General features: G+C 42.7%; 13 non-coding genes across 13 annotated transcripts; all 13 read left to right on the forward strand.

Moving 5' to 3' along the window:
- The first annotated feature begins 4,129 nt into the window (after window positions 1-4,129).
- Window positions 4,130-4,203, forward strand: trnan-guu (transfer RNA asparagine (anticodon GUU)). Its single transcript has one exon. It is a non-coding gene; the product is annotated as a tRNA-Asn (tRNA).
- Window positions 4,204-5,625: 1,422 nt separating this feature from the next.
- On the forward strand, window positions 5,626-5,697 carry trnaw-cca (transfer RNA tryptophan (anticodon CCA)). The gene has a single exon. It is a non-coding gene; the product is annotated as a tRNA-Trp (tRNA).
- A 3,108-nt stretch (window positions 5,698-8,805) lies between these two features.
- trnaw-cca (transfer RNA tryptophan (anticodon CCA)) lies at window positions 8,806-8,877 on the forward strand. The gene has a single exon. It is a non-coding gene; the product is annotated as a tRNA-Trp (tRNA).
- Window positions 8,878-10,474: 1,597 nt separating this feature from the next.
- trnan-guu (transfer RNA asparagine (anticodon GUU)) lies at window positions 10,475-10,548 on the forward strand. The gene has a single exon. It is a non-coding gene; the product is annotated as a tRNA-Asn (tRNA).
- A 1,435-nt stretch (window positions 10,549-11,983) lies between these two features.
- Window positions 11,984-12,055, forward strand: trnaw-cca (transfer RNA tryptophan (anticodon CCA)). Its single transcript has one exon. It is a non-coding gene; the product is annotated as a tRNA-Trp (tRNA).
- Window positions 12,056-14,190: 2,135 nt separating this feature from the next.
- On the forward strand, window positions 14,191-14,264 carry trnan-guu (transfer RNA asparagine (anticodon GUU)). Its single transcript has one exon. It is a non-coding gene; the product is annotated as a tRNA-Asn (tRNA).
- Window positions 14,265-15,700: 1,436 nt separating this feature from the next.
- Window positions 15,701-15,772, forward strand: trnaw-cca (transfer RNA tryptophan (anticodon CCA)). The gene has a single exon. It is a non-coding gene; the product is annotated as a tRNA-Trp (tRNA).
- Window positions 15,773-17,370: 1,598 nt separating this feature from the next.
- trnan-guu (transfer RNA asparagine (anticodon GUU)) lies at window positions 17,371-17,444 on the forward strand. Its single transcript has one exon. It is a non-coding gene; the product is annotated as a tRNA-Asn (tRNA).
- Window positions 17,445-18,879: 1,435 nt separating this feature from the next.
- Window positions 18,880-18,951, forward strand: trnaw-cca (transfer RNA tryptophan (anticodon CCA)). Its single transcript has one exon. It is a non-coding gene; the product is annotated as a tRNA-Trp (tRNA).
- A 1,599-nt stretch (window positions 18,952-20,550) lies between these two features.
- On the forward strand, window positions 20,551-20,624 carry trnan-guu (transfer RNA asparagine (anticodon GUU)). The gene has a single exon. It is a non-coding gene; the product is annotated as a tRNA-Asn (tRNA).
- A 1,436-nt stretch (window positions 20,625-22,060) lies between these two features.
- On the forward strand, window positions 22,061-22,132 carry trnaw-cca (transfer RNA tryptophan (anticodon CCA)). Its single transcript has one exon. It is a non-coding gene; the product is annotated as a tRNA-Trp (tRNA).
- A 1,598-nt stretch (window positions 22,133-23,730) lies between these two features.
- Window positions 23,731-23,804, forward strand: trnan-guu (transfer RNA asparagine (anticodon GUU)). The gene has a single exon. It is a non-coding gene; the product is annotated as a tRNA-Asn (tRNA).
- Window positions 23,805-25,239: 1,435 nt separating this feature from the next.
- trnaw-cca (transfer RNA tryptophan (anticodon CCA)) lies at window positions 25,240-25,311 on the forward strand. Its single transcript has one exon. It is a non-coding gene; the product is annotated as a tRNA-Trp (tRNA).
- The last annotated feature ends 866 nt before the right edge of the window (window positions 25,312-26,177 follow it).

A 26,177-nucleotide genomic window follows, 5' to 3' on the forward strand; every position in this document is an offset into this window, starting at 1 on the left:
TACAGTTTGCATACGGTAATATGTTTATGTTCCTAAATCAATCTCTTTTATGAGCATGTGAAAGGCATGGTGAATCACTGTACTTTGCATGATTGGAAACAAATGCGTGATTGCGAAATGCTGTGGTGTTACTTTTACAAAGACGGTCAATGAAAAAAAGAATGTTGACCAGGGCAATACTTTGAGTTTACACTTACAGCTTGTCCAAGGTCATTCATTATTAATACTATTAGTAATATCTTCGTTAAAGACTTTGATGGCCACAGCTCAAACATGAGAGGTTGAGCTTTATTAGCTCCACCTTGCGGAAATTCCGGATACTATTATTTTGCTTGTCGTATTATAGGAGAATTTACGGTAACTTGCGGTATTTACCGGTAGCTTGCGGTAGACTGCGTACAGCATACCGCAAAATAATGCGGTATCACCCGCGCATTTTGAATGGCTGCATCTGTAACCTTTGTACATTATCTAAAATGTGACTGGTTAAATTTCAGCATAGTTGCAACCCCCTTTATAAAGGGTGTGCACACGTAAACAACCTAGGCATTAAAAGTTTTTTTTTTATTTATTGTTCCAAAAAACAATATTAAAATTGATTAAAAGATCTTATTAAATGTGAAAAAATCTGATTGTGAAAAGGTCAAATTCTTAGTGAAAAACTGAGTAATGTGAGGAAAGATGAAATGTGGGAGCCCCTTGACTCCTCATGTTGTTCTGTATTTCTCTCTCATTCTACTGGGAGTGGTGCCGTCGCTTCTGGATAAAGTCTGTCAGTGGTCATTCCAGACGGGTCAGGTATGACTGTGCTTCAGCACAAGAAGAAACATGTGACTTGCGAGGATCCCAGCAGTGTCTGCTTTTTTCCAGAGTCTGGATAGCGCAGTGGGTAGAGCATCAGACTTTAAGTCTGAGGGTCCAGGGTTCAAGTCCCTGTTCAGGCGGTTGTGCTTTTCTTAAATCTATTGTGAATGTCATTCTAAATCGTCTTTTATCTTTCACTCTTCTAGCTGTACTGTGGTTATTTTAAATGTTCATCACTTGTATTTTCTTTAGTTTTTCCTTTCACAAACCGAAAATGTTCAAGGTGATCTTGTCACCTGACTCCATGTAGATAAATTAAAAGAAATCACAGTAGAGTAAACGACACGCAGTGAGGAGCTCACGCAGTGAATACTTTTGAATACGACAAAAGGAAAGGCACACTACACATCTGCGGAACATCACAAAGTAATTTTTTTAATTAAAGGTTCAAGGAAACCTAAATATGTTTGCTAGAAGTATTTCAGAATAACAGTCAAATCGAGCACGATTGCTGCATCGATCTGCCGTGTGAAATTAGAATACTGTTTGTGCATAGTATAAAATACGCTGTTCAAAGCTTTTCTAAAACTACAGAGAAACGTTTCAGAATGAGTCTTCCTGTAAAAATAAAATCTCTGCATGGGCGCTATAAGCAGAGTCTGAAGCCTGCTTAACAGAAGAACTATATTCAGAAGGCCAAAGAAGTTAATATTTCACCAAGTGAGAGAAAGCATCTCAGAAAAAGGAGGTGCAGTCTCTTCCATGCAGCTCAACACCACAAAGTCAGACTACAAGTGCTGAAAAGCCACTATCAAGGGTAACCCGGCCGAGCGCTCTAAGGAGCTGGATTAAAGCTTCATCTCTTCGGGGGCTTGAGTTGGAATCCCACTGCTCCCCAGTATCTCCTTGTTAAGAATCATGGTTTTGTTGTTGTAGATTCTGCGTGATTAAATCAGTTTCAGTAGAATTAATTTGAACAGTCATATTTGCTTTATTCCTCCTACCATGGCAATTTGTGCTCAAAGATTTAACTTTTTTGTATTTTAAAAAACGTGCTAGCCTTGATGGGAAAGTAAGCAGAACCGCAAGCGTGGTGGACAAGTGGTAAGACGTCAGTATCAATTAGGTCAATAATCTGTTAAACATTTTATGCCATTTTTTCCATAGATGTTCACGTTGGAACAATGAGAAAGGTGTGCCTGGATGCACTTGAACCATCACCTTACTATCATTTTAGTCCCAACCTGGCCGCACTAAGCAATTGTACCACAGAGACTCCAACGAGTTGGTTTTCTCCATTTGCAGTTTTGGGTAAAAAATAATCTGCACTTTTAAGCAAGTATTGTATTTAAAATTTTGCAAATTTCTTGAAAAATGTTGTTTCAGAGAAAAACTGAGTAGACAGGAATAGCCCAGCCAGTAGAATATCGAACTTTTTATCTCTAGGTCCCTAGTCAGGCGACTGATTTTCTTGCAACTACTGTGAACCTGCGAAATAGATGGTCTTTTGTCCCTCAGTTTTTCAAGTTGTTCTATGAATGTTTAAAATGTTCAATATTTTTCATGCTCTTCAGCACTTTCCGTCACAAAGTTTATGGTGTTCTTGGTGCTGTTCTGCATGTAGATAATGTAGACGAGAGCACAGGTAACAATGCAGGACAAGCAGTGAGGAGCTCCCGTAGCTTTTAATTCAGTGCAGAGTCCAGAGGGAGGCCTAGGTCGCTAAACGATCAACAGGTATCTAATAATGACGTTCACAAAGGTGACAATATGTTTTTTTCTACATATCCTTACATTTACCCGTACAGCACAACGTTTTTTCTATACCCTCAAATCCCCAATGTATAGAAAAAACTCCTGAGAAACACAAGTATAGAGTGAAATCACAATAACTTATACAACAAATCTATTCAAACGCCCAGATATGACAGAACACACCCCTTTAAATATGTATTTCCTTCATTTCAGTTTTCTTCCCTCCCCAGGATACCTGAAAATTCACTATCGCATATTAAAGGCTGTACATGTAATACATCTACTAATAAAGATGGACATTAAAGTTAATTATTAAAAAATTACACTTTTCATTAAGACATGTATTGATAAAATTATTGTGAATAGTTGTGGTGTCTGGAAAGCAATTTTTGTTAAATATAACAATTTTCAGGCGAGTGGTGCATAAGCTTGTTATTTAGTGACTAAATTATTTCCACTGCATTCACAACAGTTCTAATGTGTTTGCTTGTTCCACATGGCCTGCTACTGAGTTGTTTTCGGAACTGAAACCTATAAGAACATTAAGATGCACCATGGCCCAGAATCGTTCATTGGAACTAGAATTAATATCAATTGAAAGTACTCCAAAATAAAAGATTTAACCTGAATATTAAAAGGGTAGGAAAGTATTAAAACGACACCATAACGTCTTAACTTCCAATCTTCTTCCTGGTTCAGGTCATGTACAGTAAAATGACATAATCAGTGGAGTCATGCCGAGGTTGAAAGTTTAAGCCTCACCTGGAGCCTGGTTTTCTGTCTTGAAAAAAAAAAATTTGTTCCACAACGGCATGAAATGATCACGTCTTTCACTCTACTTCTCTCTTGTAGTAAAGCAGATCTTGCTGTGAGCATTTGCTCCGGTAAATTAGGTCACTTTTCATGTTAACTCACGTCTTCTAAACACAACATTTCCTGGTGCATGTTTTCTCCATGAAAAAAAAGTCATTTTCCCTTACATGATTTCTCGCTTTCTTTCATCAAAGAGTGCAGAAAGAAGAAAGAAAGGAAAAGCGTCGTAAATGAACTCTGCAGCCCTTGGGAGATGTCAAGCGCATTGGACATGAAAAGTGCCCAATAAAAGCCATTTCTCTTCGTTTCTCTTACAGTCGGGGCTCCTGTTGCGTGTAAAGGAGGCAGCTTGCTCAGCCAGCAGACTCAGTGCTTACTGAACGCAGATGGCTCAGAGCGGTGTGTCCAAGCGGCTGTAAAAGAGGAGAATTCTGCTGGCGCCGTAGCTTAGTTGCTTTAAGTATCTGTCTCGTTAACTGGAGATCCTGGCTCCACATCCCAGCTGTGCCTTTCTTCCTGTCTTTTCGTGCAGAAAGTACCATTTTGGACAACCGCATAGGGCTTGATTTAGTTTAATGCATGAATGCATTTCCTTTCTGCAACAACTTGTTTTTCAAGAAATTCATACAGCTTGTGAAAAATGAAATTTAATTCTTGGCTATCAGAGCAGAAGGAATATTGCCGACTGGCAAGAAAATGCAAGCAATGTTTATTTTTTGACCGGAAAGGTGCGAATGGAGAAAAGCCTCTCTCGTCAGTCTCTGTGGCGCAATCGGCGAGCGCGTTCGGCTGTTAACTGAAAGGTTGGTGGTTCGAGCCCACCCAGGGACGGGCTTCTTATTATTGTCAATGTGAACACTGGCTCCGCTAAAGCCGAAACCTTAACCCTCTTTATATTTGCCGAAAATGCGAGTCTTTTGCCCGTGTCCAACAACAACACTTGAGACCGGGGAAGTCCAATTGTGACCAACACCGCAACTCCCCAGACAACCATATTCACCCATGGAAAAGTATCTTTGAAGGGCTGGCGGGAGATATCATTTATACTCCTGTTGCGTCCTCTGCTAAAATAGTTTAGAAATACAACGCCGATTTGTTTGAGAATTTGACAAGCATTGTTACGTTAGCACTGTGAAGTTGGATGTTGATATTTTGATATATTTACCTTCATTTTAACATAAATGCTGTACAATCTATGCTGTACAATCAAACACAGGCATATTTTGAGTCTCGTGCTGATTGTCCTGTGGATCCAAAAGAAAATTTTAAAGCTGATACATTTTCGATTGTAATTTGCATCTAGCTACAACGTCCCTGGAAAAGAGATTTTATTAGTTGCGTGCAATCGGTATCTTTTACTTTACGTATGGTCGTGGAAATAGTTTTAAAAATGTTTTCTAAAGAAGATTGTATTGCCAGGACCTGCCTTTAGCGCTCAGTAGCGATTACGCTGTTGATATAGATGGAGAAGAAATGTCAGATGAATTGATGATCTAAGCTAAAATAGCCCTAACACGCCTCCTGTAACAGTGTTTGTATTCATAGCAAGTAATATTAGTTTTCAAACCCGAACGTTGCTTTTGCTTAAGTGTTATGTAACCATTAGCGGTTTCGGTAGCTTCTGAAGAGCGCACTTTTCCAAACTGAAGCCTATAAGAACATTATTCAAGATGCACCATGGCCCAGAATCGTGCATCGGGACAAGGATTAACATCAACTGAAAGTACTCCCAGATAAAAGATTTGACCGAAAAATTGAAAGAGTAGGCAAGTTTTAAAACAACGCCATGACGTCTCGATTTCCAATCTCTTTCCTGGTTCAGGCCATGTCCAATGACATGAGCAGTGGAGTCATACCGAGGTTGTGACTTCAAGCCTCACCTGGAGCAGCCTGGTTTTCTGTCTTGACAGCTAAACAGTGTTTTGTGTTATTTGCTAAATGGAGAGAGGATTCTGTGTTAATTGTGCTCCTCCTGGGAGAGGTCAAGATGAGAAGTTCACGAGGCTGGTGGTAAATATCCTGTCCAGGAATATCGTGGCTGTAGGGGGTCAGATCTATAGATGTAGTAAACACATCAGTGGAGACGGTGTGTCTGCTCTCTGTGAGAGAGCCGGGCGGAAAGAATAATCTGTGGTCTGGGAAGAAGAGACCCTCGTTGGAAGAGCGGCGCTCCTCACAGCAGAGAATGAAAAAAAACTTTTCCAGGGACGCTGATTGTTCTCTTTGGGGGAATTAAAAGCACTTGAGGCAAGTGACCTCGTGGCGCAACGGTAGAGCGTCTGACTCCAGATCAGAAGGTTGCGTGTTCAAATCACGTCGAGGTCAGCTGGTGATTTTGCAGGTGCTGCTGGTGCCGAACCCGGCACTTACACCACGCAGTCGGGTTTTATCTGTACACCGCATGGGTAATCTGAACGAAGTAACAGCGCAGTACGGAACACCCAGTCAGGAGCTTATGCAGCGAAGCATCTTGAACACGGCAAGAGAAAAGGCACACTGCACATCCGCGAAACATCACGTCCGGCTTTAAAGACAGTAACATCAGAGAATGGAAGTTTCAGACCTCCTTTCTGTTACAGGTTCAAGCAAACCTGAAAGTTAGGCAGTGTTTGGTCACTTTTGTATGAAAAAGTGTCTGAAGCCTGTAATTATAATTTGCTCTTTTTTAATTGTGGTTGAAATCCTCTCCCATGTACCAAGACCTTACAGTATATTCATGTTTACTTAAATGACTAACGCTATTGGACATTAGTTGGTGTTTTTTTTGTAACGATTTGCTATTTCATGCAGGAAAGAAAGAAACCCAGACCCAACGTTTGCTTTCAGGTGCGGTTCATTTACATTACGGACATCTATTTCTGAGGAGCCTGATTTAAATCACACAACCCCGGTAGAAGTCGAATCGACAATCTAATCAACCGAAATCAGACGCCTTATCCATTAAACCACTAGCCCGTCACGTAAATGAATTGCACCATGGTGAGTTCAGCGCCGCTACTAGTAATACCCCACCCCCATCTTAAATTTCTACGTGAGAAACGTGTTTTCTACATTTTTATCAGTTTTTAAAAATCATCACTTTAAGCAGACAAAGCCTTCATGTGTCGCTCTGAATTTCTAATTGATTTAGAATTCCAAGAAAAAAGCGTTTTGTTCCACAACGGCGTGAAATGCTCACGTCTTTCACTCTACTTCTCTCTTGTAGTAAAGCAGATCTTGCTAGGCGAGCATTTGCTCCGGTAAATTAGGTCACTTTTCATGTTAACTCACGTCTTCTAAACACAACATTTCCTGGTGCATGTTTTCTCCATGAAAAAAAGTCATTTTCCCTTACATGATTTCTCGCTTTGTTTCATCAAAGAGTGCAGAAAGAAGAAAGAAAGGAAAAGTGTCATAAATGAACTCTGCCGCCCTTGGGAGATGTCAAGCGCATTGGACATGAAAAGTGCCCAATAAAAGCCATTTCTCTTCGTTTCTCTTACAGTCGGGGCTCCTGTTGCGTGTAAAGGAGGCAGCTTTCTCAGCCAGCAGACTCAGTGCTTACTGAACGCAGATGGCTCAGAGCGGTGTGTCCAAGCGGCTGTAAAAGAGGAGAATTCTGCTGGCGCCGTAGCTCAGTTGCTTAAGTACCTGTCTCTTTAACTGGAGATCCTGGCTCCACATCCCAGCTGTGCCTTTCTTCCTGTCTTTTCGTGCAGAAAGTACCATTTTGGACAACCGCATAGGGCTTGATTTAGTTTAATGCATGAATGCATTTCCTTTCTGCAACAACTTGTTTTTCAAGAAATTCATACAGCTTGTGAAAAATGAAATTTAATTCTTGGCTATCAGAGCAGAAGGAATATTGCCGACTGGCAAGAAAATGCAAGCAATGTTTATTTTTTGACCGGAAAGGTGCGAATGGAGAGACGCCTCTCTTGTCGGTCTCTGTGGCGCAATCGGCGAGCGCGTTTGGCTGTTAACTGAAAGGTTGGTGGTTCGAGCCCACCCAGGGACGGGCTTCTTATTATTGTCAATGTGAACACTGGCTCCGCTAAAGCCGAAACCTTAACCCTCTTTCTATTTGCCGAAAATGCGAGTCTTTTGCCCGTGTCCAACAACAACACTTGAGACCGGGGAAGTCCAATAGTGACCAACACCGCAACTCCCCAGACAACCATATTCACCCATGGAAAAGTATCTTCGAAGGGCTGGCGGGAGATATCATTTATACTCCTGTTGCGTCCTCTGCTAAAATAGTTTAGAAATACAACGCAGATTTGTTTGAAAATTTGACAAGCATTGTTACGTTAGCACTGTGAAGTTGGATGTTGATATTTTGATATATTTACCTTCATTTTAACATAAATATAAACATAAATGCTGTACAATCTATGCTGTACAATCAAACACAGGCATATTTTGAGTCTCGTGCTGATCGTCCTGTGGATCCAAAAGAAAATTTTAAAGCTGATACATTTTCGATTGTAATTTGCATCTAGCTACAACGTCCCTGGAAAAGAGAATTTATTAGTTGCGTGCAATCGGTATCTTTTACTTTACGTGTGGTCGTGGAAACAGTTTTAAAAATGTTTTCTAAAGAAGATTGTATTGCCAGGACCTGCCTTTAGCGCTCAGTAGCGATTACGCTGTTGATATAGATGGAGAAGAAATGTCAGATGAATTGATGATCTAAGCTAAAATAGCCCTAACACGCCTCCTGTAACAGTGTTTGTATTCATAGCAAGTAATATTAGTTTTCAAACCCGAACGTTGCTTTTGCTTAAGTGTTATGTAACCATTAGCGGTTTCGGTAGCTTCTGAAGAGCGCACTTTTCCAAACTGAAGCCTATAAGAACATTATTCAAGATGCACCATGGCCCAGAATCGTGCATCGGGACAAGGATTAACATCAACTGAAAGTACTCCCAGATAAAAGATTTGACCGAAAAAATTGAAAGAGTAGGCAAGTTTTAAAACAACGCCATGACGTCTCGATTTCCAATCTCTTTCCTGGTTCAGGCCATGTCCAATGACATGAGCAGTGGAGTCATACCGAGGTTGTGAGTTCAAGCCTCACCTGGAGCAGCCTGGTTTTCTGTCTTGACAGGTAAACAGTGTTTTGTGTTATTTGCTAAATGGAGAGAGGATTCTGTGTTAATTGTGCTCCTCCTGGGAGAGGTCAAGATGAGAAGTTCACGAGGCTGCTGGTAAATATCCTGTCCAGGAATATCGTGGCTGTAGGGGGTCAGATCTATAGATGTAGTAAACACATCAGTGGAGACGGTGTGTCTGCTCTCTGTGAGAGAGCCGGGCGGAAAGAATAATCTGTGGTCTGGGAAGAAGAGACCCTCGTTGGAAGAGCTGCGCTCCTCACAGCAGAGAATGAAAAAAAAACCTTTCCAGGGGCGCTGATTGTTCTCTTTGGGGGAATTAAAAGCACTTGAGGCAAGTGACCTCGTGGCGCAACGGTAGCGCGTCTGACTCCAGATCAGAAGGTTGCGTGTTCAAATCACGTCGAGGTCAGCTGATGAGTTTGCAGGTGCTGCTGGTGCCGAACCCGGGACTTACACCACGCAGTTGGGTTTTATCTGTACACCGCATGGGTAATCTGAACGAAGTAACAGCGCAGTACGGAACACCCAGTCAGGAGCTTATGCAGCGAAGCATCTTGAACACGGCAAGAGAAAAGGCACACTGCACATCCGCGAAACATCACGTCCGGCTTTAGAGACAGTAACATCAGAGAATGGAAGTTTCAGACCTCCTTTCTGTTACAGGTTCAAGCAAACCTGAAAGTTAGGCAGTGTTTGGTCACTTTTGTATGAAAAAGTGTCTGAAGCCTGTAATTATAATTTGCTCTTTTTTAATTGTGGTTGAAATCCACTCCCATGTACCAAGACCTTACAGTATATTCATGTTTACTTAAATGACTAACGCTATTGGACATTAGTTGGTGTTTTTTTGTAACGATTTGCTATTTCATGCAGGAAAGAAAGGAACCCAGACCCAACGTTTGCTTTCAGGTGCGGTTCATTTACATTACGGACATCTATTTCTGAGGAGCCTGATTTAAATCACACAACCCCGGTAGAAGTCGAATCGACAATCTAATCAACCGAAATCAGACGCCTTATCCATTAAACCACTAGCCCGTCACGTAAATGAATTGCACCATGGTGAGTTCAGCGCCGCTACTAGTAATACCCCACCCCCATCTTAAATTTCTACGTGAGAAACGTGTTTTCTACATTTTTATCAGTTTTTAAAAATCATCACTTTAAGCAGACAAAGCCTTTATGTGTCGCTCTGAATTTCTAATTGATTTAGAATTCCAAGAAAAAAGCGTTTTGTTCCACAACGGCGTGAAATGCTCACGTCTTTCACTCTACTTCTCTCTTGTAGTAAAGCAGATCTTGCTAGGCGAGCATTTGCTCCGGTAAATTAGGTCACTTTTCATGTTAACTCACGTCTTCTAAACACAACATTTCCTGGTGCATGTTTTCTCCATGAAAAAAAGTCATTTTCCCTTACATGATTTCTCGGTTTATTTCATCAAAGAGTGCAGAAAGAAGAAAGAAAGGAAAAGTGTCATAAATGAACTCTGCCGCCCTTGGGAGATGTCAAGCGCATTGGACATGAAAAGTGCCCAATAAAAGCCATTTCTCTTCGTTTCTCTTACAGTCGGGGCTCCTGTTGCGTGTAAAGGAGGCAGCTTGCTCAGCCAGCAGACTCAGTGCTTACTGAACGCAGATGGCTCAGAGCGGTGTGTCCAAGCGGCTGTAAAAGAGGAGAATTCTGCTGGCGCCGTAGCTCAGTTGCTTAAGTACCTGTCTCTTTAACTGGAGATCCTGGCTCCACATCCCAGCTGTGCCTTTCTTCCTGTCTTTTCGTGCAGAAAGTACCATTTTGGACAACCGCATAGGGCTTGATTTAGTTTAATGCATGAATGCATTTCCTTTCTGCAACAACTTGTTTTTCAAGAAATTCATACAGCTTGTGAAAAATGAATTTTAATTCTTGGCTATCAGAGCAGAAGGAATATTGCCGACTGGCAAGAAAATGCAAGCAATATTTATTTTTTGATGGGAAAGGTGCGAATGGAGAAAATGCTCTCTTGTCGGTCTCTGTGGCGCAATCGGCGAGCGCGTTCGGCTGTTAACTGAAAGGTTGGTGGTTCGAGCCCACCCAGGGACGGTCTTCTTATTATTGTCAATGTGAACACTGGCTCCGCTAAAGCCGAAACCTTAACCCTCTTTCTATTTGCCGAAAATGCGAGTCTTTTGCCCGTGTCCAACAACAACACTTGAGACCGGGGAAGTCCAATAGTGACCAACACCGCAACTCCCCAGACAACCATATTCACCCATGGAAAAGTATCTTTGAAGGGCTGGCGGGAGATATCATTTATACTCCTGTTGCGTCCTCTGCTAAAATAGTTTAGAAATACAACGCAGATTTCTTTGAAAATTTGACAAGCATTGTTACGTTAGCACTGTGAAGTTGGATGTTGATATTTTGATATATTTACCTTCATTTTAACATAAATATAAACATAAATGCTGTACAATCTATGCTGTACAATCAAACACAGGCATATTTTGAGTCTCGTGCTGATCGTCCTGTGGATCCAAAAGAAAATTTTAAAGCTGATACATTTTCGATTGTAATTTGCATCTAGCTACAACGTCCCTGGAAAAGAGAATTTATTAGTTGCGTGCAATCGGTATCTTTTACTTTACGTGTGGTCGTGGAAACAGTTTTAAAAATGTTTTCTAAAGAAGATTGTATTGCCAGGACCTGCCTTTAGCGCTCAGTAGCGATTACGCTGTTGATATAGATGGAGAAGAAATGTCAGATGAATTGATGATCTAAGCTAAAATAGCCCTAACACGCCTCCTGTAACAGTGTTTGTATTCATAGCAAGTAATATTAGTTTTCAAACCCGAACGTTGCTTTTGCTTAAGTGTTATGTAACCATTAGCGGTTTCGGTAGCTTCTGAAGAGCGCACTTTTCCAAACTGAAGCCTATAAGAACATTATTCAAGATGCACCATGGCCCAGAATCGTGCATCGGGACAAGGATTAACATCAACTGAAAGTACTCCCAGATAAAAGATTTGACCGAAAAAATTGAAAGAGTAGGCAAGTTTTAAAACAACGCCATGACGTCTCGATTTCCAATCTCTTTCCTGGTTCAGGCCATGTCCAATGACATGAGCAGTGGAGTCATACCGAGGTTGTGAGTTCAAGCCTCACCTGGAGCAGCCTGGTTTTCTGTCTTGACAGCTAAACAGTGTTTTGTGTTATTTGCTAAATGGAGAGAGGATTCTGTGTTAATTGTGCTCCTCCTGGGAGAGGTCAAGATGAGAAGTTCACGAGGCTGGTGGTAAATATCCTGTCCAGGAATATCGTGGCTGTAGGGGGTCAGATCTATAGATGTAGTAAACACATCAGTGGAGACGGTGTGTCTGCTCTCTGTGAGAGAGCCGGGCGGAAAGAATAATCTGTGGTCTGGGAAGAAGAGACCCTCGTTGGAAGAGCTGCGCTCCTCACAGCAGAGAATGAAAAAAAACTTTTCCAGGGACGCTGATTGTTCTCTTTGGGGGAATTAAAAGCACTTGAGGCAAGTGACCTCGTGGCGCAACGGTAGAGCGTCTGACTCCAGATCAGAAGGTTGCGTGTTCAAATCACGTCGAGGTCAGCTGATGAGTTTGCAGGTGCTGCTGGTGCCGAACCCGGGACTTACACCACGCAGTTGGGTTTTATCTGTACACCGCATGGGTAATCTGAACGAAGTAACAGCGCAGTACGGAACACCCAGTCAGGAGCTTATGCAGCGAAGCATCTTGAACACGGCAAGAGAAAAGGCACACTGCACATCCGCGAAACATCACGTCCGGCTTTAGAGACAGTAACATCAGAGAATGGAAGTTTCAGTCCTCCTTTCTGTTACAGGTTCAAGCAAACCTGAAAGTTAGGCAGTGTTTGGTCACTTTTGTATGAAAAAGTGTCTGAAGCCTGTAATTATAATTTGCTCTTTTTTAATTGTGGTTGAAATCCTCTCCCATGTACCAAGACCTTACAGTATTGTAACGCAACGGGGGCTCTGGCGGGCGCCCTTGCCGCATCAGGTCGGCCCCACACTGTCCGGGGCTCGAACCCGGGACTTCCGCGTCTCTCTGCAGCGACCCAGCACCGTGAGCTAAAGAGAGATCTCTCTACAGCCCAGTAGCTGTAGTCCTGCTATCACAGGGAAGGGCGGTGACGTCACCTGCTCTGGTACGCCGGCTCTTACACAGTACCTGTCGGCCGTAAGCGTTACACTCTCCCCCGCTTAAATCGCCGTCCCCGGCGAAGGGCTATCCCACCCCGCTTCTGACACCAATGTAACGCAACGGGGGCTCTGGCGGGCGCCCTTGCCGCATCAGGTCGGCCCCACACTGTCCGGGGCTCGAACCCGGGACTTCCGCGTCTCTCTGCAGCGACCCAGCACCGTGAGCTAAAGAGAGATCTCTCTACAGCCCCGTAGCTGTAGTCCTGCTATCACAGGGAAGGGCGGTGACGTCACCTGCTCTGGTACGCCGGCTCTTACACAGTACCTGTCGGCCGTAAGCGTTACAGTATATTCATGTTTACTTAAATGACTAACGCTATTGGACATTAGTTGGTGTTTTTTTTTGTAACGATTTGCTATTTCATGCAGGAAAGAAAGAAACCCAGACCCAACGTTTGCTTTCAGGTGCGGTTCATTTACATTACGGACATCTATTTCTGAGGAGCCTGATTTAAATCACACAACCCCGGTAGAAGTCGAATCGACAATCTAATCAACCGAAATCAGACGCCTTATCCATTAAACCACTAGCCCGTCACGTAAATGAATTGCACCATGGTGAGTTCAGCGCCGCTACTAGTAATACCCCACCCCCATCTTAAATTTCTACGTGAGAAACGTGTTTTCTACATTTTTATCAGTTTTTAAAAATCATCACTTTAAGCAGACAAAGCCTTCATGTGTCGCTCTGAATTTCTAATTGATTTAGAATTCCAAGAAAAAAGCGTTTTGTTCCACAACGGCGTGAAATGCTCACGTCTTTCACTCTACTTCTCTCTTGTAGTAAAGCAGATCTTGCTAGGCGAGCATTTGCTCCCGTAAATTAGGTCACTTTTCATGTTAACTCACGTCTTCTAAACACAACATTTCCTGGTGCATGTTTTCTCCATGAAAAAAAGTCATTTTCCCTTACATGATTTCTCGCTTTGTTTCATCAAAGAGTGCAGAAAGAAGAAAGAAAGGAAAAGTGTCATAAATGAACTCTGCCGCCCTTGGGAGATGTCAAGCGCATTGGACATGAAAAGTGCCCAATAAAAGCCATTTCTCTTCGTTTCTCTTACAGTCGGGGCTCCTGTTGCGTGTAAAGGAGGCAGCTTTCTCAGCCAGCAGACTCAGTGCTTACTGAACGCAGATGGCTCAGAGCGGTGTGTCCAAGCGGCTGAAAAAGAGGAGAATTCTGCTGGCGCCGTAGCTCAGTTGCTTAAGTACCTGTCTCTTTAACTGGAGATCCTGGCTCCACATCCCAGCTGTGCCTTTCTTCCTGTCTTTTCGTGCAGAAAGTACCATTTTGGACAACCGCATAGGGCTTGATTTAGTTTAATGCATGAATGCATTTCCTTTCTGCAACAACTTGTTTTTCAAGAAATTCATACAGCTTGTGAAAAATGAAATTTAATTCTTGGCTATCAGAGCAGAAGGAATATTGCCGACTGGCAAGAAAATGCAAGCAATGTTTATTTTTTGACCGGAAAGGTGCGAATGGAGAAAAGGCTCTCTTGTCGGTCTCTGTGGCGCAATCGGCGAGCGCGTTCGGCTGTTAACTGAAAGGTTGGTGGTTCGAGCCCACCCAGGGACGGGCTTCTTATTATTGTCAATGTGAACACTGGCTCCGCTAAAGCCGAAACCTTAACCCTCTTTCTATTTGCCGAAAATGCGAGTCTTTTGCCCGTGTCCAACAACAACACTTGAGACCGGGGAAGTCCAATAGTGACCAACACCGCAACTCCCCAGACAACCATATTCACCCATGGAAAAGTATCTTTGAAGGGCTGGCGGGAGATATCATTTATACTCCTGTTGCGTCCTCTGCTAAAATAGTTTAGAAATACAACGCAGATTTGTTTGAAAATTTGACAAGCATTGTTACGTTAGCACTGTGAAGTTGGATGTTGATATTTTGATATATTTACCTTCATTTTAACATAAATATAAACATAAATGCTGTACAATCTATGCTGTACAATCAAACACAGGCATATTTTGAGTCTCGTGCTGATCGTCCTGTGGATCCAAAAGAAAATTTTAAAGCTGATACATTTTCGATTGTAATTTGCATCTAGCTACAACGTCCCTGGAAAAGAGAATTTATTAGTTGCGTGCAATCGGTATCTTTTACTTTACGTGTGGTCGTGGAAACAGTTTTAAAAATGTTTTCTAAAGAAGATTGTATTGCCAGGACCTGCCTTTAGCGCACAGTAGCGATTACGCTGTTGATATAGATGGAGAAGAAATGTCAGATGAATTGATGATCTAAGCTAAAATAGCCCTAACACGCCTCCTGTAACAGTGTTTGTATTCATAGCAAGTAATATTAGTTTTCAAACCCGAACGTTGCTTTTGCTTAAGTGTTATGTAACCATTAGCGGTTTCGGTAGCTTCTGAAGAGCGCACTTTTCCAAACTGAAGCCTATAAGAACATTATTCAAGATGCACCATGGCCCAGAATCGTGCATCGGGACAAGGATTAACATCAACTGAAAGTACTCCCAGATAAAAGATTTGACCGAAAAAATTGAAAGAGTAGGCAAGTTTTAAAACAACGCCATGACGTCTCGATTTCCAATCTCTTTCCTGGTTCAGGCCATGTCCAATGACATGAGCAGTGGAGTCATACCGAGGTTGTGAGTTCAAGCCTCACCTGGAGCAGCCTGGTTTTCTGTCTTGACAGGTAAACAGTGTTTTGTGTTATTTGCTAAATGGAGAGAGGATTCTGTGTTAATTGTGCTCCTCCTGGGAGAGGTCAAGATGAGAAGTTCACGAGGCTGGTGGTAAATATCCTGTCCAGGAATATCGTGGCTGTAGGGGGTCAGATCTATAGATGTAGTAAACACATCAGTGGAGACGGTGTGTCTGCTCTCTGTGAGAGAGCCGGGTGGAAAGAATAATCTGTGGTCTGGGAAGAAGAGACCCTCGTTGGAAGAGCTGCGCTCCTCACAGCAGAGAATGAAAAAAAAACTTTTCCAGGGACGCTGATTGTTCTCTTTGGGGGAATTAAAAGCACTTGAGGCAAGTGACCTCGTGGCGCAACGGTAGCGCGTCTGACTCCAGATCAGAAGGTTGCGTGTTCAAATCACGTCGAGGTCAGCTGATGAGTTTGCAGGTGCTGCTGGTGCCGAACCCGGGACTTACACCACGCAGTTGGGTTTTATCTGTACACCGCATGGGTAATCTGAACGAAGTAACAGCGCAGTACGGAACACCCAGTCAGGAGCTTATGCAGCGAAGCATCTTGAACACGGCAAGAGAAAAGGCACACTGCACATCCGCGAAACATCACGTCCGGCTTTAGAGACAGTAACATCAGAGAATGGAAGTTTCAGACCTCCTTTCTGTTACAGGTTCAAGCAAACCTGAAAGTTAGGCAGTGTTTGGTCACTTTTGTATGAAAAAGTGTCTGAAGCCTGTAATTATAATTTGCTCTTTTTTAATTGTGGTTGAAATCCACTCCCATGTACCAAGACCTTACAGTATATTCATGTTTACTTAAATGACTAACGCTATTGGACATTAGTTGGTGTTTTTTTTGTAACGATTTGCTATTTCATGCAGGAAAGAAAGGAACCCAGACCCAACGTTTGCTTTCAGGTGCGGTTCATTTACATTACGGACATCTATTTCTGAGGAGCCTGATTTAAATCACACAACCCCGGTAGAAGTCGAATCGACAATCTAATCAACCGAAATCAGACGCCTTATCCATTAAACCACTAGCCCGTCACGTAAATGAATTGCACCATGGTGAGTTCAGCGCCGCTACTAGTAATACCCCACCCCCATCTTAAATTTCTACGTGAGAAACGTGTTTTCTACATTTTTATCAGTTTTTAAAAATCATCACTTTAAGCAGACAAAGCCTTTATGTGTCGCTCTGAATTTCTAATTGATTTAGAATTCCAAGAAAAAAGCGTTTTGTTCCACAACGGCGTGAAATGCTCACGTCTTTCACTCTACTTCTCTCTTGTAGTAAAGCAGATCTTGCTAGGCGAGCATTTGCTCCCGTAAATTAGGTCACTTTTCATGTTAACTCACGTCTTCTAAACACAACATTTCCTGGTGCATGTTTTCTCCATGAAAAAAAGTCATTTTCCCTTACATGATTTCTCGCTTTGTTTCATCAAAGAGTGCAGAAAGAAGAAAGAAAGGAAAAGTGTCATAAATGAACTCTGCCGCCCTTGGGAAATGTCAAGCGCATTGGACATGAAAAGTGCCCAATAAAGGCCATTTCTCTTCGTTTCTCTTACAGTCGGGGCTCCTGTTGCGTGTAAAGGAGGCAGCTTGCTCAGCCAGCAGACTCAGTGCTTACTGAACGCAGATGGCTCAGAGCGGTGTGTCCAAGCGGCTGTAAAAGAGGAGAATTCTGCTGGCGCCGTAGCTCAGTTGCTTAAGTACCTGTCTCTTTAACTGGAGATCCTGGCTCCACATCCCAGCTGTGCCTTTCTTCCTGTCTTTTCGTGCAGAAAGTACCATTTTGGACAACCGCATAGGGCTTGATTTAGTTTAATGCATGAATGCATTTCCTTTCTGCAACAACTTGTTTTTCAAGAAATTCATACAGCTTGTGAAAAATGAAATTTAATTCTTGGCTATCAGAGCAGAAGGAATATTGCCGACTGGCAAGAAAATGCAAGCAATGTTTATTTTTTGACCGGAAAGGTGCGAATGGAGAGACGCCTCTCACGTCGGTCTCTGTGGCGCAATCGGCGAGCGCGTTCGGCTGTTAACTGAAAGGTTGGTGGTTCGAGCCCACCCAGGGACGGGCTTCTTATTATTGTCAATGTGAACACTGGCTCCGCTAAAGCCGAAACCTTAACCCTCTTTCTATTTGCCGAAAATGCGAGTCTTTTGCCCGTGTCCAACAACAACACTTGAGACCGGGGAAGTCCAATAGTGACCAACACCGCAACTCCCCAGACAACCATATTCACCCATGGAAAAGTATCTTTGAAGGGCTGGCGGGAGATATCATTTATACTCCTGTTGCGTCCTCTGCTAAAATAGTTTAGAAATACAAAGCAGATTTCTTTGAAAATTTGACAAGCATTGTTACGTTAGCACTGTGAAGTTGGATGTTGATATTTTGATATATTTACCTTCATTTTAACATAAATATAAACATAAATGCTGTACAATCTATGCTGTACAATCAAACACAGGCATATTTTGAGTCTCGTGCTGATCGTCCTGTGGATCCAAAAGAAATTTTTAAAGCTGATACATTTTCGATTGTAATTTGCATCTAGCTACAACATCCCTGGAAAAGAGAATTTATTAGTTGCGTGCAATCGGTATCTTTTACTTTACGTGTGGTCGTGGAAACAGTTTTAAAAATGTTTTCTAAAGAAGATTGTATTGCCAGGACCTGCCTTTAGCGCTCAGTAGCGATTACGCTGTTGATATAGATGGAGAAGAAATGTCAGATGAATTGATGATCTAAGCTAAAATAGCCCTAACACGCCTCCTGTAACAGTGTTTGTATTCATAGCAAGTAATATTAGTTTTCAAACCCGAACGTTGCTTTTGCTTAAGTGTTATGTAACCATTAGCGGTTTCGGTAGCTTCTGAAGAGCGCACTTTTCCAAACTGAAGCCTATAAGAACATTATTCAAGATGCACCATGGCCCAGAATCGTGCATCGGGACAAGGATTAACATCAACTGAAAGTACTCCCAGATAAAAGATTTGACCGAAAAAATTGAAAGAGTAGGCAAGTTTTAAAACAACGCCATGACGTCTCGATTTCCAATCTCTTTCCTGGTTCAGGCCATGTCCAATGACATGAGCAGTGGAGTCATACCGAGGTTGTGAGTTCAAGCCTCACCTGGAGCAGTCTGGTTTTCTGTCTTGACAGCTAAACAGTGTTTTGTGTTATTTGCTAAATGGAGAGAGGATTCTGTGTTAATTGTGCTCCTCCTGGGAGAGGTCAAGATGAGAAGTTCACGAGGCTGGTGGTAAATATCCTGTCCAGGAATATCGTGGCTGTAGGGGGTCAGATCTATAGATGTAGTAAACACATCAGTGGAGACGGTGTGTCTGCTCTCTGTGAGAGAGCCGGGCGGAAAGAATAATCTGTGGTCTGGGAAGAAGAGACCCTCGTTGGAAGAGCTGCGCTCCTCACAGCAGAGAATGAAAAAAAACTTTTCCAGGGACGCTGATTGTTCTCTTTGGGGGAATTAAAAGCACTTGAGGCAAGTGACCTCGTGGCGCAACGGTAGCGCGTCTGACTCCAGATCAGAAGGTTGCGTGTTCAAATCACGTCGAGGTCAGCTGATGATTTTGCAGGTGCTGCTGGTGCCGAACCCGGGACTTACACCACGCAGTTGGGTTTTATCTGTACACCGCATGGGTAATCTGAACGAAGTAACAGCGCAGTACGGAACACCCAGTCAGGAGCTTATGCAGCGAAGCATCTTGAACACGGCAAGAGAAAAGGCACACTGCACATCCGCGAAACATCACGTCCGGCTTTAGAGACAGTAACATCAGAGAATGGAAGTTTCAGACCTCCTTTCTGTTACAGGTTCAAGCAAACCTGAAAGTTAGGCAGTGTTTGGTCACTTTTGTATGAAAAAGTGTCTGAAGCCTGTAATTATAATTTGCTCTTTTTTAATTGTGGTTGAAATCCTCTCCCATGTACCAAGACCTTACAGTATATTCATGTTTACTTAAATGACTAACGCTATTGGACATTAGTTGGTGTTTTTTTTTGTAACGATTTGCTATTTCATGCAGGAAAGAAAGAAACCCAGACCCAACGTTTGCTTTCAGGTGCGGTTCATTTACATTACGGACATCTATTTCTGAGGAGCCTGATTTAAATCACACAACCCCGGTAGAAGTCGAATCGACAATCTAATCAACCGAAATCAGACGCCTTATCCATTAAACCACTAGCCCGTCACGTAAATGAATTGCACCATGGTGAGTTCAGCGCCGCTACTAGTAATACCCCACCCCCATCTTAAATTTCTACGTGAGAAACGTGTTTTCTACATTTTTATCAGTTTTTAAAAATCATCACTTTAAGCAGACAAAGCCTTCATGTGTCGCTCTGAATTTCTAATTGATTTAGAATTCCAAGAAAAAAGCGTTTTGTTCCACAACGGCGTGAAATGCTCACGTCTTTCACTCTACTTCTCTCTTGTAGTAAAGCAGATCTTGCTAGGCGAGCATTTGCTCCCGTAAATTAGGTCACTTTTCATGTTAACTCACGTCTTCTAAACACAACATTTCCTGGTGCATGTTTTCTCCATGAAAAAAAGTCATTTTCCCTTACATGATTTCTCGCTTTGTTTCATCAAAGAGTGCAGAAAGAAGAAAGAAAGGAAAAGTGTCATAAATGAACTCTGCCGCCCTTGGGAGATGTCAAGCGCATTGGACATGAAAAGTGCCCAATAAAAGCCATTTCTCTTCGTTTCTCTTACAGTCGGGGCTCCTGTTGCGTGTAAAGGAGGCAGCTTTCTCAGCCAGCAGACTCAGTGCTTACTGAACGCAGATGGCTCAGAGCGGTGTGTCCAAGCGGCTGAAAAAGAGGAGAATTCTGCTGGCGCCGTAGCTCAGTTGCTTAAGTACCTGTCTCTTTAACTGGAGATCCTGGCTCCACATCCCAGCTGTGCCTTTCTTCCTGTCTTTTCGTGCAGAAAGTACCATTTTGGACAACCGCATAGGGCTTGATTTAGTTTAATGCATGAATGCATTTCCTTTCTGCAACAACTTGTTTTTCAAGAAATTCATACAGCTTGTGAAAAATGAAATTTAATTCTTGGCTATCAGAGCAGAAGGAATATTGCCGACTGGCAAGAAAATGCAAGCAATGTTTATTTTTTGACCGGAAAGGTGCGAATGGAGAAAAGGCTCTCTTGTCGGTCTCTGTGGCGCAATCGGCGAGCGCGTTCGGCTGTTAACTGAAAGGTTGGTGGTTCGAGCCCACCCAGGGACGGGCTTCTTATTATTGTCAATGTGAACACTGGCTCCGCTAAAGCCGAAACCTTAACCCTCTTTCTATTTGCCGAAAATGCGAGTCTTTTGCCCGTGTCCAACAACAACACTTGAGACCGGGGAAGTCCAATAGTGACCAACACCGCAACTCCCCAGACAACCATATTCACCCATGGAAAAGTATCTTTGAAGGGCTGGCGGGAGATATCATTTATACTCCTGTTGCGTCCTCTGCTAAAATAGTTTAGAAATACAACGCAGATTTGTTTGAAAATTTGACAAGCATTGTTACGTTAGCACTGTGAAGTTGGATGTTGATATTTTGATATATTTACCTTCATTTTAACATAAATATAAACATAAATGCTGTACAATCTATGCTGTACAATCAAACACAGGCATATTTTGAGTCTCGTGCTGATCGTCCTGTGGATCCAAAAGAAAATTTTAAAGCTGATACATTTTCGATTGTAATTTGCATCTAGCTACAACGTCCCTGGAAAAGAGAATTTATTAGTTGCGTGCAATCGGTATCTTTTACTTTACGTGTGGTCGTGGAAACAGTTTTAAAAATGTTTTCTAAAGAAGATTGTATTGCCAGGACCTGCCTTTAGCGCACAGTAGCGATTACGCTGTTGATATAGATGGAGAAGAAATGTCAGATGAATTGATGATCTAAGCTAAAATAGCCCTAACACGCCTCCTGTAACAGTGTTTGTATTCATAGCAAGTAATATTAGTTTTCAAACCCGAACGTTGCTTTTGCTTAAGTGTTATGTAACCATTAGCGGTTTCGGTAGCTTCTGAAGAGCGCACTTTTCCAAACTGAAGCCTATAAGAACATTATTCAAGATGCACCATGGCCCAGAATCGTGCATCGGGACAAGGATTAACATCAACTGAAAGTACTCCCAGATAAAAGATTTGACCGAAAAAATTGAAAGAGTAGGCAAGTTTTAAAACAACGCCATGACGTCTCGATTTCCAATCTCTTTCCTGGTTCAGGCCATGTCCAATGACATGAGCAGTGGAGTCATACCGAGGTTGTGAGTTCAAGCCTCACCTGGAGCAGCCTGGTTTTCTGTCTTGACAGGTAAACAGTGTTTTGTGTTATTTGCTAAATGGAGAGAGGATTCTGTGTTAATTGTGCTCCTCCTGGGAGAGGTCAAGATGAGAAGTTCACGAGGCTGGTGGTAAATATCCTGTCCAGGAATATCGTGGCTGTAGGGGGTCAGATCTATAGATGTAGTAAACACATCAGTGGAGACGGTGTGTCTGCTCTCTGTGAGAGAGCCGGGTGGAAAGAATAATCTGTGGTCTGGGAAGAAGAGACCCTCGTTGGAAGAGCTGCGCTCCTCACAGCAGAGAATGAAAAAAAAACTTTTCCAGGGACGCTGATTGTTCTCTTTGGGGGAATTAAAAGCACTTGAGGCAAGTGACCTCGTGGCGCAACGGTAGCGCGTCTGACTCCAGATCAGAAGGTTGCGTGTTCAAATCACGTCGAGGTCAGCTGATGAGTTTGCAGGTGCTGCTGGTGCCGAACCCGGGACTTACACCACGCAGTTGGGTTTTATCTGTACACCGCATGGGTAATCTGAACGAAGTAACAGCGCAGTACGGAACACCCAGTCAGGAGCTTATGCAGCGAAGCATCTTGAACACGGCAAGAGAAAAGGCACACTGCACATCCGCGAAACATCACGTCCGGCTTTAGAGACAGTAACATCAGAGAATGGAAGTTTCAGACCTCCTTTCTGTTACAGGTTCAAGCAAACCTGAAAGTTAGGCAGTGTTTGGTCACTTTTGTATGAAAAAGTGTCTGAAGCCTGTAATTATAATTTGCTCTTTTTTAATTGTGGTTGAAATCCACTCCCATGTACCAAGACCTTACAGTATATTCATGTTTACTTAAATGACTAACGCTATTGGACATTAGTTGGTGTTTTTTTTGTAACGATTTGCTATTTCATGCAGGAAAGAAAGGAACCCAGACCCAACGTTTGCTTTCAGGTGCGGTTCATTTACATTACGGACATCTATTTCTGAGGAGCCTGATTTAAATCACACAACCCCGGTAGAAGTCGAATCGACAATCTAATCAACCGAAATCAGACGCCTTATCCATTAAACCACTAGCCCGTCACGTAAATGAATTGCACCATGGTGAGTTCAGCGCCGCTACTAGTAATACCCCACCCCCATCTTAAATTTCTACGTGAGAAACGTGTTTTCTACATTTTTATCAGTTTTTAAAAATCATCACTTTAAGCAGACAAAGCCTTTATGTGTCGCTCTGAATTTCTAATTGATTTAGAATTCCAAGAAAAAAGCGTTTTGTTCCACAACGGCGTGAAATGCTCACGTCTTTCACTCTACTTCTCTCTTGTAGTAAAGCAGATCTTGCTAGGCGAGCATTTGCTCCCGTAAATTAGGTCACTTTTCATGTTAACTCACGTCTTCTAAACACAACATTTCCTGGTGCATGTTTTCTCCATGAAAAAAAGTCATTTTCCCTTACATGATTTCTCGCTTTGTTTCATCAAAGAGTGCAGAAAGAAGAAAGAAAGGAAAAGTGTCATAAATGAACTCTGCCGCCCTTGGGAAATGTCAAGCGCATTGGACATGAAAAGTGCCCAATAAAGGCCATTTCTCTTCGTTTCTCTTACAGTCGGGGCTCCTGTTGCGTGTAAAGGAGGCAGCTTGCTCAGCCAGCAGACTCAGTGCTTACTGAACGCAGATGGCTCAGAGCGGTGTGTCCAAGCGGCTGTAAAAGAGGAGAATTCTGCTGGCGCCGTAGCTCAGTTGCTTAAGTACCTGTCTCTTTAACTGGAGATCCTGGCTCCACATCCCAGCTGTGCCTTTCTTCCTGTCTTTTCGTGCAGAAAGTACCATTTTGGACAACCGCATAGGGCTTGATTTAGTTTAATGCATGAATGCATTTCCTTTCTGCAACAACTTGTTTTTCAAGAAATTCATACAGCTTGTGAAAAATGAAATTTAATTCTTGGCTATCAGAGCAGAAGGAATATTGCCGACTGGCAAGAAAATGCAAGCAATGTTTATTTTTTGACCGGAAAGGTGCGAATGGAGAGACACCTCTCACGTCGGTCTCTGTGGCGCAATCGGCGAGCGCGTTCGGCTGTTAACTGAAAGGTTGGTGGTTCGAGCCCACCCAGGGACGGGCTTCTTATTATTGTCAATGTGAACACTGGCTCCGCTAAAGCCGAAACCTTAACCCTCTTTCTATTTGCCGAAAATGCGAGTCTTTTGCCCGTGTCCAACAACAACACTTGAGACCGGGGAAGTCCAATAGTGACCAACACCGCAACTCCCCAGACAACCATATTCACCCATGGAAAAGTATCTTTGAAGGGCTGGCGGGAGATATCATTTATACTCCTGTTGCGTCCTCTGCTAAAATAGTTTAGAAATACAACGCAGATTTCTTTGAAAATTTGACAAGCATTGTTACGTTAGCACTGTGAAGTTGGATGTTGATATTTTGATATATTTACCTTCATTTTAACATAAATATAAACATAAATGCTGTACAATCTATGCTGTACAATCAAACACAGGCATATTTTGAGTCTCGTGCTGATCGTCCTGTGGATCCAAAAGAAATTTTTAAAGCTGATACATTTTCGATTGTAATTTGCATCTAGCTACAACATCCCTGGAAAAGAGAATTTATTAGTTGCGTGCAATCGGTATCTTTTACTTTACGTGTGGTCGTGGAAACAGTTTTAAAAATGTTTTCTAAAGAAGATTGTATTGCCAGGACCTGCCTTTAGCGCTCAGTAGCGATTACGCTGTTGATATAGATGGAGAAGAAATGTCAGATGAATTGATGATCTAAGCTAAAATAGCCCTAACACGCCTCCTGTAACAGTGTTTGTATTCATAGCAAGTAATATTAGTTTTCAAACCCGAACGTTGCTTTTGCTTAAGTGTTATGTAACCATTAGCGGTTTCGGTAGCTTCTGAAGAGCGCACTTTTCCAAACTGAAGCCTATAAGAACATTATTCAAGATGCACCATGGCCCAGAATCGTGCATCGGGACAAGGATTAACATCAACTGAAAGTACTCCCAGATAAAAGATTTGACCGAAAAAATTGAAAGAGTAGGCAAGTTTTAAAACAACGCCATGACGTCTCGATTTCCAATCTCTTTCCTGATTCAGGCCTTGTCCAATGACATGAGCAGTGGAGTCATACCGAGGTTGTGAGTTCAAGCCTCACCTGGAGCAGCCTGGTTTTCTGTCTTGACAGGTAAACAGTGTTTTGTGTTATTTGCTAAATGGAGAGAGGATTCTGTGTTAATTGTGCTCCTCCTGGGAGAGGTCAAGATGAGAAGTTCACGAGGCTGGTGGTAAATATCCTGTCCAGGAATATCGTGGCTGTAGGGGGTCAGATCTATTGATGTAGTAAACACATCAGTGGAGACGGTGTGTCTGCTCTCTGTGAGAGAGCCAGGCGGAAAGAATAATCTGTGGTCTGGGAAGAAGAGACCCTCGTTGGAAGAGCTGCGCTCCTCACAGCAGAGAATGAAAAAAAACTTTTCCAGGGACGCTGATTGTTCTCTTTGGGGGAATTAAAAGCACTTGAGGCAAGTGACCTCGTGGCGCAACGGTAGAGCGTCTGATTCCAGTTCAGAAGGTTGCGTGTTCAAATCACGTCGAGGTCAGCTGATGAGTTTGCAGGTGCTGCTGGTGCCGAACCCGGGACTTACACCACGCAGTTGGGTTTTATCTGTACACCGCATGGGTAATCTGAACGAAGTAACAGCGCAGTACGGAACACCCAGTCAGGAGCTTATGCAGCGAAGCATCTTGAACACGGCAAGAGAAAAGGCACACTGCACATCCGCGAAACATCACGTCCGGCTTTAGAGACAGTAACATCAGAGAATGGAAGTTTCAGACCTCCTTTCTGTTACAGGTTCAAGCAAACCTGAAAGTTAGGCAGTGTTTGGTCACTTTTGTATGAAAAAGTGTCTGAAGCCTGTAATTATAATTTGCTCTTTTTTAATTGTGGTTGAAATCCACTCCCATGTACCAAGACCTTACAGTATATTCATGTTTACTTAAATGACTAACGCTATTGGACATTAGTTGGTGTTTTTTTTGTAACGATTTGCTATTTCATGCAGGAAAGAAAGGAACCCAGACCCAACGTTTGCTTTCAGGTGCGGTTCATTTACATTACGGACATCTATTTCTGAGGAGCCTGATTTAAATCACACAACCCCGGTAGAAGTCGAATCGACAATCTAATCAACCGAAATCAGACGCCTTATCCATTAAACCACTAGCCCGTCACGTAAATGAATTGCACCATGGTGAGTTCAGCGCCGCTACTAGTAATACCCCACCCCCATCTTAAATTTCTACGTGAGAAACGTGTTTTCTACATTTTTATCAGTTTTTAAAAATCATCACTTTAAGCAGACAAAGCCTTTATGTGTCGCTCTGAATTTCTAATTGATTTAGAATTCCAAGAAAAAAGCGTTTTGTTCCACAACGGCGTGAAATGCTCACGTCTTTCACTCTA

The sequence above is a fragment of the Atractosteus spatula genome, chromosome 10, assembly GCF_055471065.1.
Source record: "Atractosteus spatula isolate fAtrSpa1 chromosome 10, fAtrSpa1.hap1, whole genome shotgun sequence".
Classification (NCBI taxonomy): Eukaryota; Metazoa; Chordata; class Actinopteri; order Semionotiformes; family Lepisosteidae; genus Atractosteus; species Atractosteus spatula.